Here is a 13,362-nt window from a genome sequence, read left to right as displayed (position 1 = left end):
GGGCCGCCGCTGCAAATGCTGCTCTCCAGGGCTGATGGTGAAGGTCGCAGCCACAGGCAGAGCGGGGTTACCCCGGGGAGGATGACGGAGGACGGACAGGGGTAGTGGTAGTCCCCATTGGCGCCGCAGCGTTGGGTGACGGCGCCAGTAAAGGAGAGGCAGGGACAGGGGCTGTGGTTCCAGGTCTCTTACTCACTGGTACTTCAGGCGCTGCCCCAGAGTACCGATCTCCGCCACGATGGGCTCCAGCCGATCCTGAATCCGTGGAAGGTCCGGTCCGGTGTGTGTCAGCCTATGGCCCTTCCTCCTTTGGTGCGCTAAGTATGGGATCCCCATGTGTTATCAATGACAGTTAGATTACCATCATTTTCTATTTCATTGGCAATAGTGTCAGTCATTAGTGTGTCATGGCCTGTGATCTCAGGTTGATCTGGGAGCAGAAGTTCACAGCGTGTTGTTGATTGCAGATCCGATTTACTGCCCACTCATCATTTGCCCCGAGTTGGAGCATATTTAATTCCATTCCATACTGAAGGGGTTAAGATTAATTTCTATCCTGCAGTGATTTAACAGGTAGTTGTAACTTCAGCTTCAGCCACTCCCTTCTGCTATAAATATTCACTCCTCACTCCTCCTTGTGCCGGCTATAGCTCATACCTATGCTGTCCACTTTGAAGTAGTCAGTCTCTTGAAAAGCTGAGGTGTTGCTTCTGTTGCATCTGAGAAGTTCCTGATGGAGAAGCTGTGGAGTGTTATTTGTTGTGTCTTTCCCCAACTGTTTGTTTTACCTTCCTTGTGATGTCTTATTGCAGTGGTGAAACTAGATTCTCGCTTGTGTGTCGCCCGGGGACCAGGGGTACTTAGATCCGGGCCACGAGGTCACTTCTGTGGGTATCACGGTGGCGTGACCCGGTCTGTGATCCCAGGCTCCACAGTATAAAGGGATTTGGTAAGGGAGATTTATATTGTCCGTGACGCCACCCACGGTTGTGGTGATTGGGACACCACCGCTGCTCTGGACTGGGATCCCGGGAGTGATGGTATGGAGCAGCTAGATGTTAGTTCTCCCCTCCGTGGGTAGGGGGTTGGTTGTCCCGGGGCCCGGTGATGGGGTAAGCAGGGAACAGGGCGCAGTGCTGCAGTGCGGTGCCCGAGGGCACGGGTGTACTCACAAGTAAGTCACACAGAGTCACTGGTAAACTAGGAATTGCCGGTGTCCGCAGCCTTCGGTACGGGGGTGTTAGTGTCCCACACACGGTGCAGCAGCCCTTGTTGTTCTTTCCCTGCAGCCAGGTGCCTTTCTCTCCACTCTCTTCCTCTTTCTCCTCAGCCGGGAACGGGGAGTCCACTCCCCTGTAGTGATCCGGGTCACCCAGGTACCGAGGGGCCACCGCCCTGCTCCGGCTACCTCTGGCCCCTTCCTCACTACAGCCTGTCCCGGCCCTCTCGGAGCACGCTTTGCTTTCAGCCTGGGAGCTACAGCTCCAGGCTCCACTTCTGTCTCCTCTCCAAACACTCTGCTCCAGCCCCTCCCCTCTGCTCTGCTTTTCTCTTACCCTGGGGGATGTGGTTTGTCTTGCTGCACCGGTGTGAGATCAGATTACCAAGGAGGATTAACTCTTTCTGTGACAACCTGGCTGTGCCAGGGCATCACACTTGCCTTCACTAGTCGGGGTTAGTTCAGGGTCAGCAAGGGCCTAGGCACGTGACGGCGCATGGGGAAGGACCCATCTAGGGACATTAGGGAGTGCAGGTTTCAGCCTCAGGTGAGTGTTAGGAGGTGATCCCGCTCCCTTCTCGCTAGCACCAGGGCCTTCAGTTCCCTATGTATTGCGCTGCTCACCGGGATTCCTCTCGTACCCGCAAGCTCATTGTGACAGCGATCATTGTGTATTGTAAGGAAATATCAATGAACCCTGATTGCGGTGGATGACCTCTCCCAAAAAGGAGGATACATCACCACATACACGGTTGCTCTACAGTATAGAGGACCCACTAGTCCATTTATCTGAGAACCCCTCCAATTCACACAATTCCTTTGCCTAGTAGTTGACATATTCGGCTCTGTCCAATTTCCTTCTAAGCCTACCTTCTGAAGTTGCTTTTTTTCTGGGAATATCATGTCATGAAGATCTCATTGTTTCTAAACGATGCAAATAACTTTCAAAATGAAATGCATTTGCAATGATTGAATTATCATCACCAATTCTCTATACTTAATCCTTCTCCCAGCGCATCTTGATCTTTCTGCGAGCCAATTGCTATGTAGTGTCAGCCAAAAAATAGCTTTATTGACTGTATGCAATGTAATAAACAATCCCGGAGGAGATCACAGAGCAATTTAGTCTTGTGACCTATATTTCCCTTGATTGCTTTATAAAGAGAAACATACTAGGAGATTTTACTGGAAAAGCCCTGTGGTGTCCTGTTTCATCTTTCTTGAAGACATTCATTTGTCTTTCACAGCAGTTGGAGGAACATAGATCCCTTGCTGAGGTCTGTTTGCAAAGCTGTAAATGTCAACACTGCTAAATCATGAGCTGGTTAGCAAAAAATAGAACTGATAATGTGTTTAATGCACATAAATATACTATATGGATAAAAGAATCAGGAGGCCTCCACTTTACACCTAAAAGAGCTTTACTGACCTCCCATTCTAAATCCATAGACATTATTATGGAGTTTCCCTTTGCAGCTATAAGCATTTTTTGGGCAAGATGTCTACAAGATTTTGGAAGTGTCTGTCTGGATTTTTTCCCAATTCACCAAGTAGAGAATTTGTGAGGTCAGATATTTAGGTTGGAGGAGAGGACCAGGTTCACAATTTCTGTTCTAGCTCAACACAAAAGTGTTAGGTGAGAGGGCCGGGCTCACAATCTTCATACTGGGCTCATCACAAAGGTGTTAGATGAGAGGGCTTGGCTTACGATCTCCATTCTTGTTCATGCCGATGGTCTTGAAGTTTTGGCTTTGTGTGGCCAGTCAACCTATTCCACTCCAATCTCCCCCACCTATGCTTTTTATGTTTTACTCTGTGCATTGGGAAGAGAAAAGGACCTTTCCCCAACGGTTCCTACAAAGTTAAAACTTCCAATTGTCCAAAATGTCTTATATGCTGATGCATTAAGATTTCTCTATACTGAAACTAAGGGACGTCGGACAACTCCTGAACTTAGGGCGGCGTCACACGCTACGATATATCGGGCGATATGTCGTCGAGGTCACAGATTCTGTGATGCACATCCGGCATCGCTAGAGATATCGTAGCGTGTGACAGCTACGAGCGACTGTTAACGAGCAAAAATACTCACCTTATCGTTGCTCGTTGACACGTCGCTCATTTTCAAAATGTCATTCCTCCTTCAGCGCGCCGGTTGCTCATCGTTCCCGAGACAGCACACATCGCTACGTGTGACACCCCGGGAACGACGGACACATCTTACCTGCGTCCCGCCGGCAATGAGGAAGCAAGGAGGTGGGCGGGATGTTACGTCCCGCTCATCTCCGCCCCTCCTCTGCTATTGGGCGGCCGCTGTGTGATGTTGCTGTGACGCCGAATGTCCCTCCCCCTTCAGGAAGAGGATGTTTGCCGCCCACAGCGAGGTCGTGCAGGAGGTAACTATGTGTGATGGCGGTTACCAACTTTGTGCGACACGGGCAATGAATTTGCAGAGTTTTTGACCAAATTTCTGCCAGAAAAAGGCTGCAGTTTGAACTGCATAGTGGGCACAAGAAACCCAAATTCCCATAGACTTTGCTTGAAAAGCAGAACACATCTATTTTGGCATTAAACGCTGCAGTTGAAAAAACAGCAACAAAGCAGGTAAAAAGCAGGTAAAAAGCAATGTGGACACATAGCCTAAAACAGTACCTGAAAGGTGATTGGGCACACAAATGAGTAAATGAATACACCTCTTACCCTAATAGACCTAAAGCAACAGAAACTAAACATTCAAAGAAAAAGTGTAACCGATGTGGTCCAGTGGCTAGAGAAGCCGACCACAGAGTACAGACTCAAGGGTTTGTATCCAGACGCATGACACCAATGTCCAGCAAGCCTATTTTAACATTTGATATTACTATAATATGATTGGTGTCTTCATGGGGGAATGTGACAGACTATCCGCCTCTTTACATTTACTTCTAACGTTCCCTCCAATTTTTCAGTCGAAAGTAATTACCTTTTTTTGGACTAACTATGCTCCAACATTTAATGGATAATGATGGACACCCTAATGAAAATGAACTTCTTCTGGTTACATTCTATACAGTATATATGATCTATCTATAATCTACCCATCTATCTATCTAACACCTAAGAAGAGATCTGTAAATCAAGTAGAGTGCAATGTCGGAAGGCCAGCCTTGTCTCGTCTTTGCCTATGGTCACTGGCTGATTCTTCGAACCATATTTTCTCAGGTTTGGTCAGCATGAATTTCCATACCTACAGATTAAATGCACAAGGAATACAGTTGAAAAAAATTCATATAATTTTATTTGATCAAAAAGTGATTAAACAATACACATTATTTAAAAGGTTTGATCAGAGAATTTATAAAGATATAAAAAAAAAATCCCATGGGGTAAAACTGGAATATCAATTGCCTTAATATGAAGACTAGCTATATTTGGCATAGAACAAGCAATTAAATCTCTGTAGGAAGATCAATATACAAATAATTAGCATAACGGGATTGAATAAGGTGCTCCAGTGCTTACATTAAATCCACATTTAATATTCAATACAATGATTTTACCTATGACAACCTAACACAGATAATACATATATAAAGCGGTCTATGAGGACATGCTTAGTCAGTAACTAGCATTGCCTAGACATATCAGCACGCAATCAGTCATATGCCAAGTGGGAACAAGGTTCCACCTATGATAACATGGCTATGCAATAAATATTAAGGTAATAATTATCCACATATGATCACAATTGTATGCCAACATGTGCACATGATCACAATACAAGCCAGCAAAGGGCAGTGGCTTAGCATTGTAGAAAAGTAATACTGGTACACTTTGAAGAAATGGTCGTACTACTAGTTCCATGATTGATCTATTCTGTATTGCAAATTAAATGACACATTACCAAGTCTAAAGGTCCAGTCACACTAAGCAACTTACCAGCGATCCCAACAACGATAGGGATCGCTGGTAAGTTGCTAGGAGGTTGCTGGTGAGATGTCACACTGCGACGCTCCAGCGATCCCACCAGCAACCTGACCTGGCAGGGATCGCTGGAGCGTCGCTACACAAGTTGCTGGTGAGCTCACCAGCAACCAGTGACCAGCCCCCAGCGCCGCGTGGAAGATGCTGCGCTTGGTAACTAAGGTAAATATCGGGTAACCAACCCGATATTTACCTTGGTTACCACCGCACGGAGCTACACGTGCAGAGAACAGGGAGCAGCGCACACTGAGCGCTGGCTTCCTGCTCTCCTAGTTACAGCACAAATCGGGTTAATTACCCGAGGTGTGCTGCAGCTAAAAGTGCACAGAGCAGGGAGCAGCACACACTGCTTAGCGCTGGCTCCCTGCTCTCCTAGTTACAGCACACATCGGGTTAATTACCCGATGTGTGCTGCAGCTAAATGTGCACAGAGCAGGGAGCAGCGCACACTGCTTAGCGCTGGCTCCCTGCTCTCCTAGTTACAGCACACATCGGGTTAATTACCCGATGTGTGCTGCAGCTAAATGTGCACAGAGCAGGGAGCAGCGCACACCGCTTAGCGCTGGCTCCTTGCTCTCCTAGTTACAGCACACATCGGGTTAATTAACCCGATGTGTGCTGTAGCTACATGTGCACAGAGCAGGAGCCGGCACTGACAGTGAGAGCGGCGGAGGCTGGTAACAAAGGTAAATATCGGGTAACCAAGGACAGGGCTTCTTGGTTACCCGATGTTTACATTGGTTACCAGTCTCCGCAGAAGCCGGCTCCTGCTGCCTGCACATTTAGTTGTTGCTGTCTCGCTGTCACACACAGCGATCTGTGCTTCACAGCAGGACAGCAACAACTAAAAAATGGTCCAGGACATTCAGCAACAACCAACGACCTCACAGCAGGGGCCGGGTTGTTGCTGGATGTCGCACACAGCAGCATCGCTAGCAACGTCACAAAAGTTGTTCGTTAGCAGCGATGTTGCTAGCGATGTTGCTTAGTGTGACTGGGCCTTTAGGCATTAATCAATGTATACACAGACCATCAGAAGGCATTTGCAAGACATTGGGCTATGAACAAGATGTCCAGATCCAGGTGATTAATTGGTCTGTCACCACTACTCTCAAAGGATATTATGGTGCAGAGCAAGTTGGCAATGGAGGTGCTATTTTAGCAATCCACTACCCGCCACTGCCACCATTGACAATTGGGACCCGTTCCCCATTCCACTTAGCTCTGCAGGCACTCCTCCCATCTCATCCACTTCAACCTTCTGATCCTGCATCAGTTTGGTTTGTAAACTCACTGCGACAACAGACACCTCACCTAAGATACGGTCGATAGACATTTTAGTCTTCCTTTCCTCCTCAAACTGGTGACATGCAAAACCTTGATAAAGGCCTTCTTTGGCCGAAACGTTGGCTTTGCTAAGGTTGTGGTGTTTGTCTTTCTGCAGATAATTAATAAACACTTTTTGCATTATCCGTTGTTACTTTTCCCTCTGAGTGCTGGAGATCCCCTTTAATATTGATTTGCCTTTTCTCCTAAGCACCCTTAGTTTAGCAGTTGAGCCTGGCCCTATTCATTTTATTAAACGTGCCACCATGGCCTGCAGACTTGTCTCCCATTAGCAAATCTGAGACATCATTGGTCAGTTCTTGCAAGGAAAGCTGACAGCAGTGGATCTTAATGATTTGCCCAAGTGCATTCAGTGTGGCAGGGCATTCCTCAGAAATTAAGCTTCAGTTAATCGTGTAAAAATACACTATAAGTCGCAAGCACCTTGCTGTGGTATGTGTAGTTGACGCCATGTTTTCTGATGCCTTGATGTCACAGGTGAAACAGTCATGTGGTTTCTGGCCATAGAAGGTCACAATATGTGGCTGCGCAGAATGCTTCCTGACTTTCCATTGTTCCTGCCAGTATTCATTGGTATAGGAAGCTTTTCTTCCGGATTCATCTCTCCCCATTTTGGACCCAGCAGGAGCTCGCCTTCCACGCAACTGCAGATCATCAGCATTCTCTTGGTGCTTAAATACTCCCTTCCTTCCTTGGACTGGTGCTGGGGATATTGTTCAGTTCATTCAAGTCTTGGTTGCAAGCAGGTGACTTGTACTCCTCTGCAGTATCATTGCTGAAAACTTTGTTGAAATTCTACCTGAGTCATCTGTGGATAAGTATTTCATGCATTTTCCCCCAGTGTGTCCTCCTTGTGTGGTCTATAGTGTTTAGTGGGGTTGACGAAGAGCTCATCCCATCCGTTCTGTATTTAGGGCCCAGTACTAGGGATACCTAGGGTTAGGTATCCAGCTCGGCGCATAGGTGTGGACCCTATCTAGGGTGGTGAGGGACCCCGGGGACCAGCAGTAGGTTTGGTCAGGAGTCACCATCTTCCCTTTCCCTAGACACAGGGTTTCCCTTCCCTTTCGCCATTTGTTTGGTATTTCCCCGTACCTAGCGTGATACCTGAGGAGGGAGGGGCGCCTGTGCCAGGAAGATTCCGAAACGTACAGTTACCTACCTTCTATACTTATGGAACTGTGACTAAAAGAAACTTACTTGGGGTGCAAAGGACTTCACTCAACTAATTAAAGGTTAATAACCTCATTAATATCATGATATGTTAGTGCGGGGATTTCTGAGTGTGGCGTTCATACTCGATACTGAATAAATCAAGATGTTGATAATGTTTTATAATTTGCAAATCCTAACATGTCTATCAACGATCGAATCTGTAATTTTCATAAATCCACAACTGCTCCTTCTCACCGTTGCAATGTCAGTGTTGAGGAGTGTTCATAGATCCCCGTTTGCCAATATTAGAGGCGAGGACTTGACGATAGTATTTGTAAACGGTCCGTTTTTTTCCTTATGCTAATAACATTATCAGATATGATTGAGTGCGAAAAAAACCCGAACCCTCCAATGTGCCGCCTAAGTAGGGAAGTGGTGAAATTGCCCCCGAAGCCTTTAAATAACAGACTGTGCAACATCCCCGTATATGCTTTACCCAGCAAGCTGTAAAAGTGTTTCTTGTTGTCCAAATCCATCATTATTCTATATAATATCCCTTTTTGAATTATATAGGAAATATGTCTGATAGTTATAGTTATGCGGCACAAATACCGAGGCGTGTTTCATATTTTATTCTCGATGTGGATGAAAGTTCCTATAGTGTCTTGAAGGTGAACCTTACATAAATGTTAAGGGTTTATTCTGCTCTGAGCAGGGGTTCTTCACACTCCATGTGTTGAGCACAATCCACTTGTTCAGTAAGGTTCCTATGATTAATGTAACTAACCTGATTGAAATAATATAGATTTGCGAGATTGGCTAAGACACATGTGGGCATCAGTACAAATTACGAAGATAGCTGTGAGTGACTAGGCCTTTTCAAGGACATGCTTTTCAAGCCTGCCAAGTAGATTGCATCTGCCGTAGTCATTAAGAGAAGAATACAATCAGCTCTGCAGTGCCATCCGCCTTTATTTTGGAATGAAAATGTTTCAGCAGAATTCAGAATAAATCAAAATACAACGATGTGGGGAATGCTACCTTTTATTAACCCCATGTTACAATAGGGGAAAAGTCATATGTAGGGTGTTGGTTGAGTTTTAAGCCCACTGGTGCAATTAAAAGGTTAATCCAATAATTATTATTATTATTATTATAGCGCCATTTATTTCATGACACTTTACAAGTGAAAAGGATATACATCAAAAATAAGTACAATAATCATGAACAATTCAAGGCACAGACTTGAGCAGGAGGAGAGCGGACCCTGCCTGGGAAGGCTCCCAGTCTACAGGGATGGGTAAGGGTAGAGTAGGTGAGGGCAGAGCTGGTTGCGCAGTGGTGTACTGGTTTGAGGGTTATTTTAGGTTGTAGGCTTGTCAGAAGAGGTAGGACTTCAGGTTCCATTTGAAGCTTTCCACGGTAGGTCAAAGTCTGATATGCTGGGGTAGAGCATTCCAGAGTATGGGGGAGGCACGGGAGAAATCTTGTATGTGTTTGAGGGAAGAGGAGATAAGAGAGGAGTAGAAAAGGAGATCTTGTAAGGATCTTGAGTTGGTGCAGGTAGGTACCAGGAGATTAGGTCACAGATGCATGGAGGAGACAGGTTGTGGATGGCTTGGTATGTCATGGTGAGGCTTTTGAATTGGATTATTTGGGCAATGCGAAGCCAGTGAAGGGATTGGCGGAGTGGCGAGGCCAGGGAATAGCGAGGGGAGAGATGGATTAATCGGACCGCAGCGTTAAGGATAGATTGGAGGGTTGTAAGAGTGTTAGAAGGGAGGTCACAGAGCAGGAGGTTGCAGTAGTCCAGGCGGGAGATGATGAGGGCATGCACTAGTGTTTTTGCTGATTCTTGGTTTAAGGAATGCACAAATCCGGGAGATATTTTTGAGTTGTAGTCAGCAAGAGGTGAAGAGGGCTTGGATGTGTGGCTTGAAGGATAGAGCCTGCTAACATGGTATTCAATGCCCATTGCCCAGCGTCATCAGCAGTGACACGCGTACCTGTGTCCATTGTCACTGCTTCAGAACGCCACGTTTGGGGTCAGTGCGCATGATCAGAAGTCCCAGTACTTCCGGTCATGTGCACAATGAAGCCAGGTGTACGCGTCCCAGCTTCAGAGAGGTCTAGTGCAAATGACCGGAAATGCCGGGACTTCTGACATGTGCACTGACCCTAATCCCAGCGCTCTGAAGCACTAACAACAGACAAAGGTAAGCGTGTCACTGCTCATGATGCTGGGCAATGGGCTTTGCATAGCATGTTAGCACGCAAGCATGCAGCTGTGGGTGTGGTAACATGCTAAGAGGGCGGACTAGTCTGGGTAACTAACGTCGGTGCGACTAGTCCCTGCATTCATTTGCATATCAGAAAGATCTTTAGAAATACTCTTTCTAAAAATCTCTATCTATGCTACTATACAGTTAGGTCCAGAAATATTTGGACAGTGACACAAGTTTTGTTATTTTAGCTGTTTACAAAAACATGTTCAGAAATACAATTATATATATAATATGGGCTGAAAGTGCACACTCCCAGCTGCAATATGAGAGTTTTCACATCCAAATCGGAGAAAGGGTTTAGGAATCATAGCTCTGTAATGCATAGCCTCCTCTTTTTCAAGGGACCAAAAGTAATTGGACAAGGGACTCTAAGGGCTGCAATTAACTCTGAAGGCGTCTCCCTCGTTAACCTGTAATCAATGAAGTAGTTAAAAGGTCTGGGGTTGATTACAGGTGTGTGGTTTTGCATTTGGAAGCTGTTGCTGTGACCAGACAACATGCGGTCTAAGGAACTCTCAATTGAGGTGAAGCAGAACATCCTGAGGCTGAAAAAAAAGAAAAAATCCATCAGAGAGATAGCAGACATGCTTGGAGTAGCAAAATCAACAGTCGGGTACATTCTGAGAAAAAAGGAATTAACTGGTGAGCTTGGGAACTCAAAAAGGCCTGGGCGTCCACGGATGACAACAGTGGTGGATGATCGCCGCATACTTTCTTTGGTGAAGAAGAACCCATTCACAACATCAACTGAAGTCCAGAACACTCTCAGTGAAGTAGGTGTATCTGTCTCTAAGTCAACAGTAAAGAGAAGACTCCATGAAAGTAAATACAAAGGGTTCACATCTAGATGCAAACCATTCATCAATTCCAAAAATAGACAGGCCAGAGTTAAATTTGCTGAAAAACACCTCATGAAGCCAGCTCAGTTCTGGAAAAGTATTCTATGGACAGATGAGACAAAGATCAACCTGTACCAGAATGATGGGAAGAAAAAAGTTTGGAGAAGAAAGGGAACGGCACATGATCCAAGGCACACCACATCCTCTGTAAAACATGGTGGAGGCAACGTGATGGCATGGGCATGCATGGCTTTCAATGGCACTGGGTCACTTGTGTTTATTGATGACATAACAGCAGACAAGAGTAGCCGGATGAATTCTGAAGTGTACCGGGATATACTTTCAGCCCAGATTCAGCCAAATGCCGCAAAGTTGATCAGACGGCGCTTCATAGTACAGATGGACAATGACCCCAAGCATATAGCCAAAGCTACCCAGGAGTTCATGAGTGCAAAAAAGTGGAACATTCTGCAATGGCCAAGTCAATCACCAGATCTTAACCCAATTGAGCATGCATTTCACTTGCTCAAATCCAGACTTAAGACGGAAAGACCCACAAACAAGCAAGACCTGAAGGCTGCGGCTGTAAAGGCCTGGCAAAGCATTAAGAAGGAGGAAACCCAGCGTTTGGTGATGTCCATGGGTTCCAGACTTAAGGCAGTGATTGCCTCCAAAGGATTCGCAACAAAATATTGAAAATAAAAATATTTTGTTTGGGTTTGGTTTATTTGTCCAATTACTTTTGACCTCCTAAAATGTGGAGTGTTTGTAAAGAAATGTGTACAATTCCTACAATTTCTATCAGATATTTTTGTTCAAACCTTCAAATTAAACGTTACAATCTGCACTTGAATTCTGTTGTAGAGGTTTCATTTCAAATCCAATGTGGTGGCATGCAGAGCCCAACGCGCGAAAATTGTGTCACTGTCCAAATATTTCTGGACCTAACTGTATGCTGGGCAGTTAAGCAGGGATTAGCAATATGCACCCAGAACTGCTTATTGCTGATTAGTATAATCGGACCATTCTTCTTGGATGGTCATTTGAACTCACCATCCACCCTAAGGCTATGTGTCCACGCTGCGGAAAATGCGCGTTTTTTGCCGCGGATTTCTCGCGGAAAAGTCGCGGATTTCCCGAAAATCTGCAGCTCAGGCACTTCCCAGCCATTTCTAGGGCATTTTGGTAATGCTGTGCCCATGCTGCGGATTTTTCCGCAGCGGATTTCGTGTGGATTTTGATCCGGAAAAATCTGCAACATGTCAATGATTTTGGCTTTAAAATTGGGGAAAAAAAAAAAATCCGCACCAAAATCCGCGGCAATTCCGCGGTAAATCCGCGGCAAATCCGCACCTTTGAAAAGGTGCGGATTTTGCGGGAAAGTCGCGGATTTTGATGCAGAAAAATCCGCAGCTACATTCTCCCGTGGACACATAGCCTTAGGCTAGGTGTGCACGCTGACTATTTGAGGCAGACATTTTCTGTAACGAATCTGCATCTTCTGGCAAAAAAACGCACCAAAAATGAGGTGGGTTTTTGCCTTGTTTTTTTACTGTGCTTTTTTATAATGAAATCAATGGGTGGAAGGGCTGCAAAATGTAGGGGAAAATTCACAAAATCTCCAAGGAAAAAATAAGCAACATGTGCACAACACTTCAGAATTCTCATTGAATTTGCTGGCATAAGTAAAGGCATGCAGATTTTTTACAAAACTGCACTAAAAATGCATACAAATTCATAAAAAAAAAAGCACTATGCTTCTGTGAGGTAGGAATCAAAGTTGAGGCTCCCTAATAATAAAAAATGTTCTTTGGGCTTGCCTATAGTTGGAAACCACAACACTATTGAAAACTTTTAGTCTACATTGGTAAGTAGTTTTTGCATTTTTTTTTCTTTAATATTGCCTAATATAAACATATATTTAAACATCCTCCGTGGATTATTATGAAGGCAGCAACAACAAAAAAATCACAAAAGCAATGCACACACTGGAGATTTAATTATGCCAAATAATAAAAGTTGAGAAATGGAGTATTTAGTCTTCCTTAAGAACATATGGCACGCAGGAAGGAGAGGTGGCTAAGAGGAGCATAGGTATTGTAGTCAATCATGATTAGAGCAGAGGGATTATCAAGGGAAGTATTTGAAGACCAGGTTATAGACGCACAAAGGCCAACATGATAAGATGATGCACGAGTGACAGCGAAGATTTGGACTTTGATTTGAGAGGAAATGAGAAGCAGAAAGGATTTGTATAGTGAAGTACCAGATGAAATGTGCTTTGATAAGTGGAGAAGTTTGGCATCCCTGTTTGGTAAAGAATGAAGTGGGTAATAGCTGTCAAGGAAATACCACCAGGGGTTTGTAAATTCCATAGCCTCCACCATGGGAGATATTCTCTAAATTGTAAGCAGAGGAGGCTTACATTGGCAACTCATGGATCAATTTTTTGGACTTTTTCACATAATTTTCAAAAGGACAATTCAGCTATAAATTACAATTTACAGATTACCACCAATAAAATGTCCTCAAATTGTTAAGCAAATTTGAGAAT

General features: G+C 44.9%; 1 long non-coding RNA gene across 1 annotated transcript in view; it reads right to left on the bottom strand.

Annotated features, from left to right (window-relative positions):
* Nucleotides 1–4,114: 4,114 nt before the first annotated feature.
* The window catches only part of LOC142245057 (uncharacterized), a 37,480-nt gene continuing 28,232 nt past the window's right edge, over nt 4,115–13,362 (bottom strand). The window contains exon 3 of the long non-coding RNA XR_012724726.1: nt 4,115–4,445. This is a non-coding gene — a long non-coding RNA (uncharacterized LOC142245057). The remainder of the gene's footprint in view (nt 4,446–13,362) is intronic.

Source organism: Anomaloglossus baeobatrachus, chromosome 7 (genome assembly GCF_048569485.1).
Source record: "Anomaloglossus baeobatrachus isolate aAnoBae1 chromosome 7, aAnoBae1.hap1, whole genome shotgun sequence".
NCBI classification, from domain to species: domain Eukaryota; kingdom Metazoa; phylum Chordata; class Amphibia; order Anura; family Aromobatidae; genus Anomaloglossus; species Anomaloglossus baeobatrachus.
Note: the sequence above shows the minus strand (reverse complement) of the source record. Positions and strands in the feature narration are given on the sequence as shown.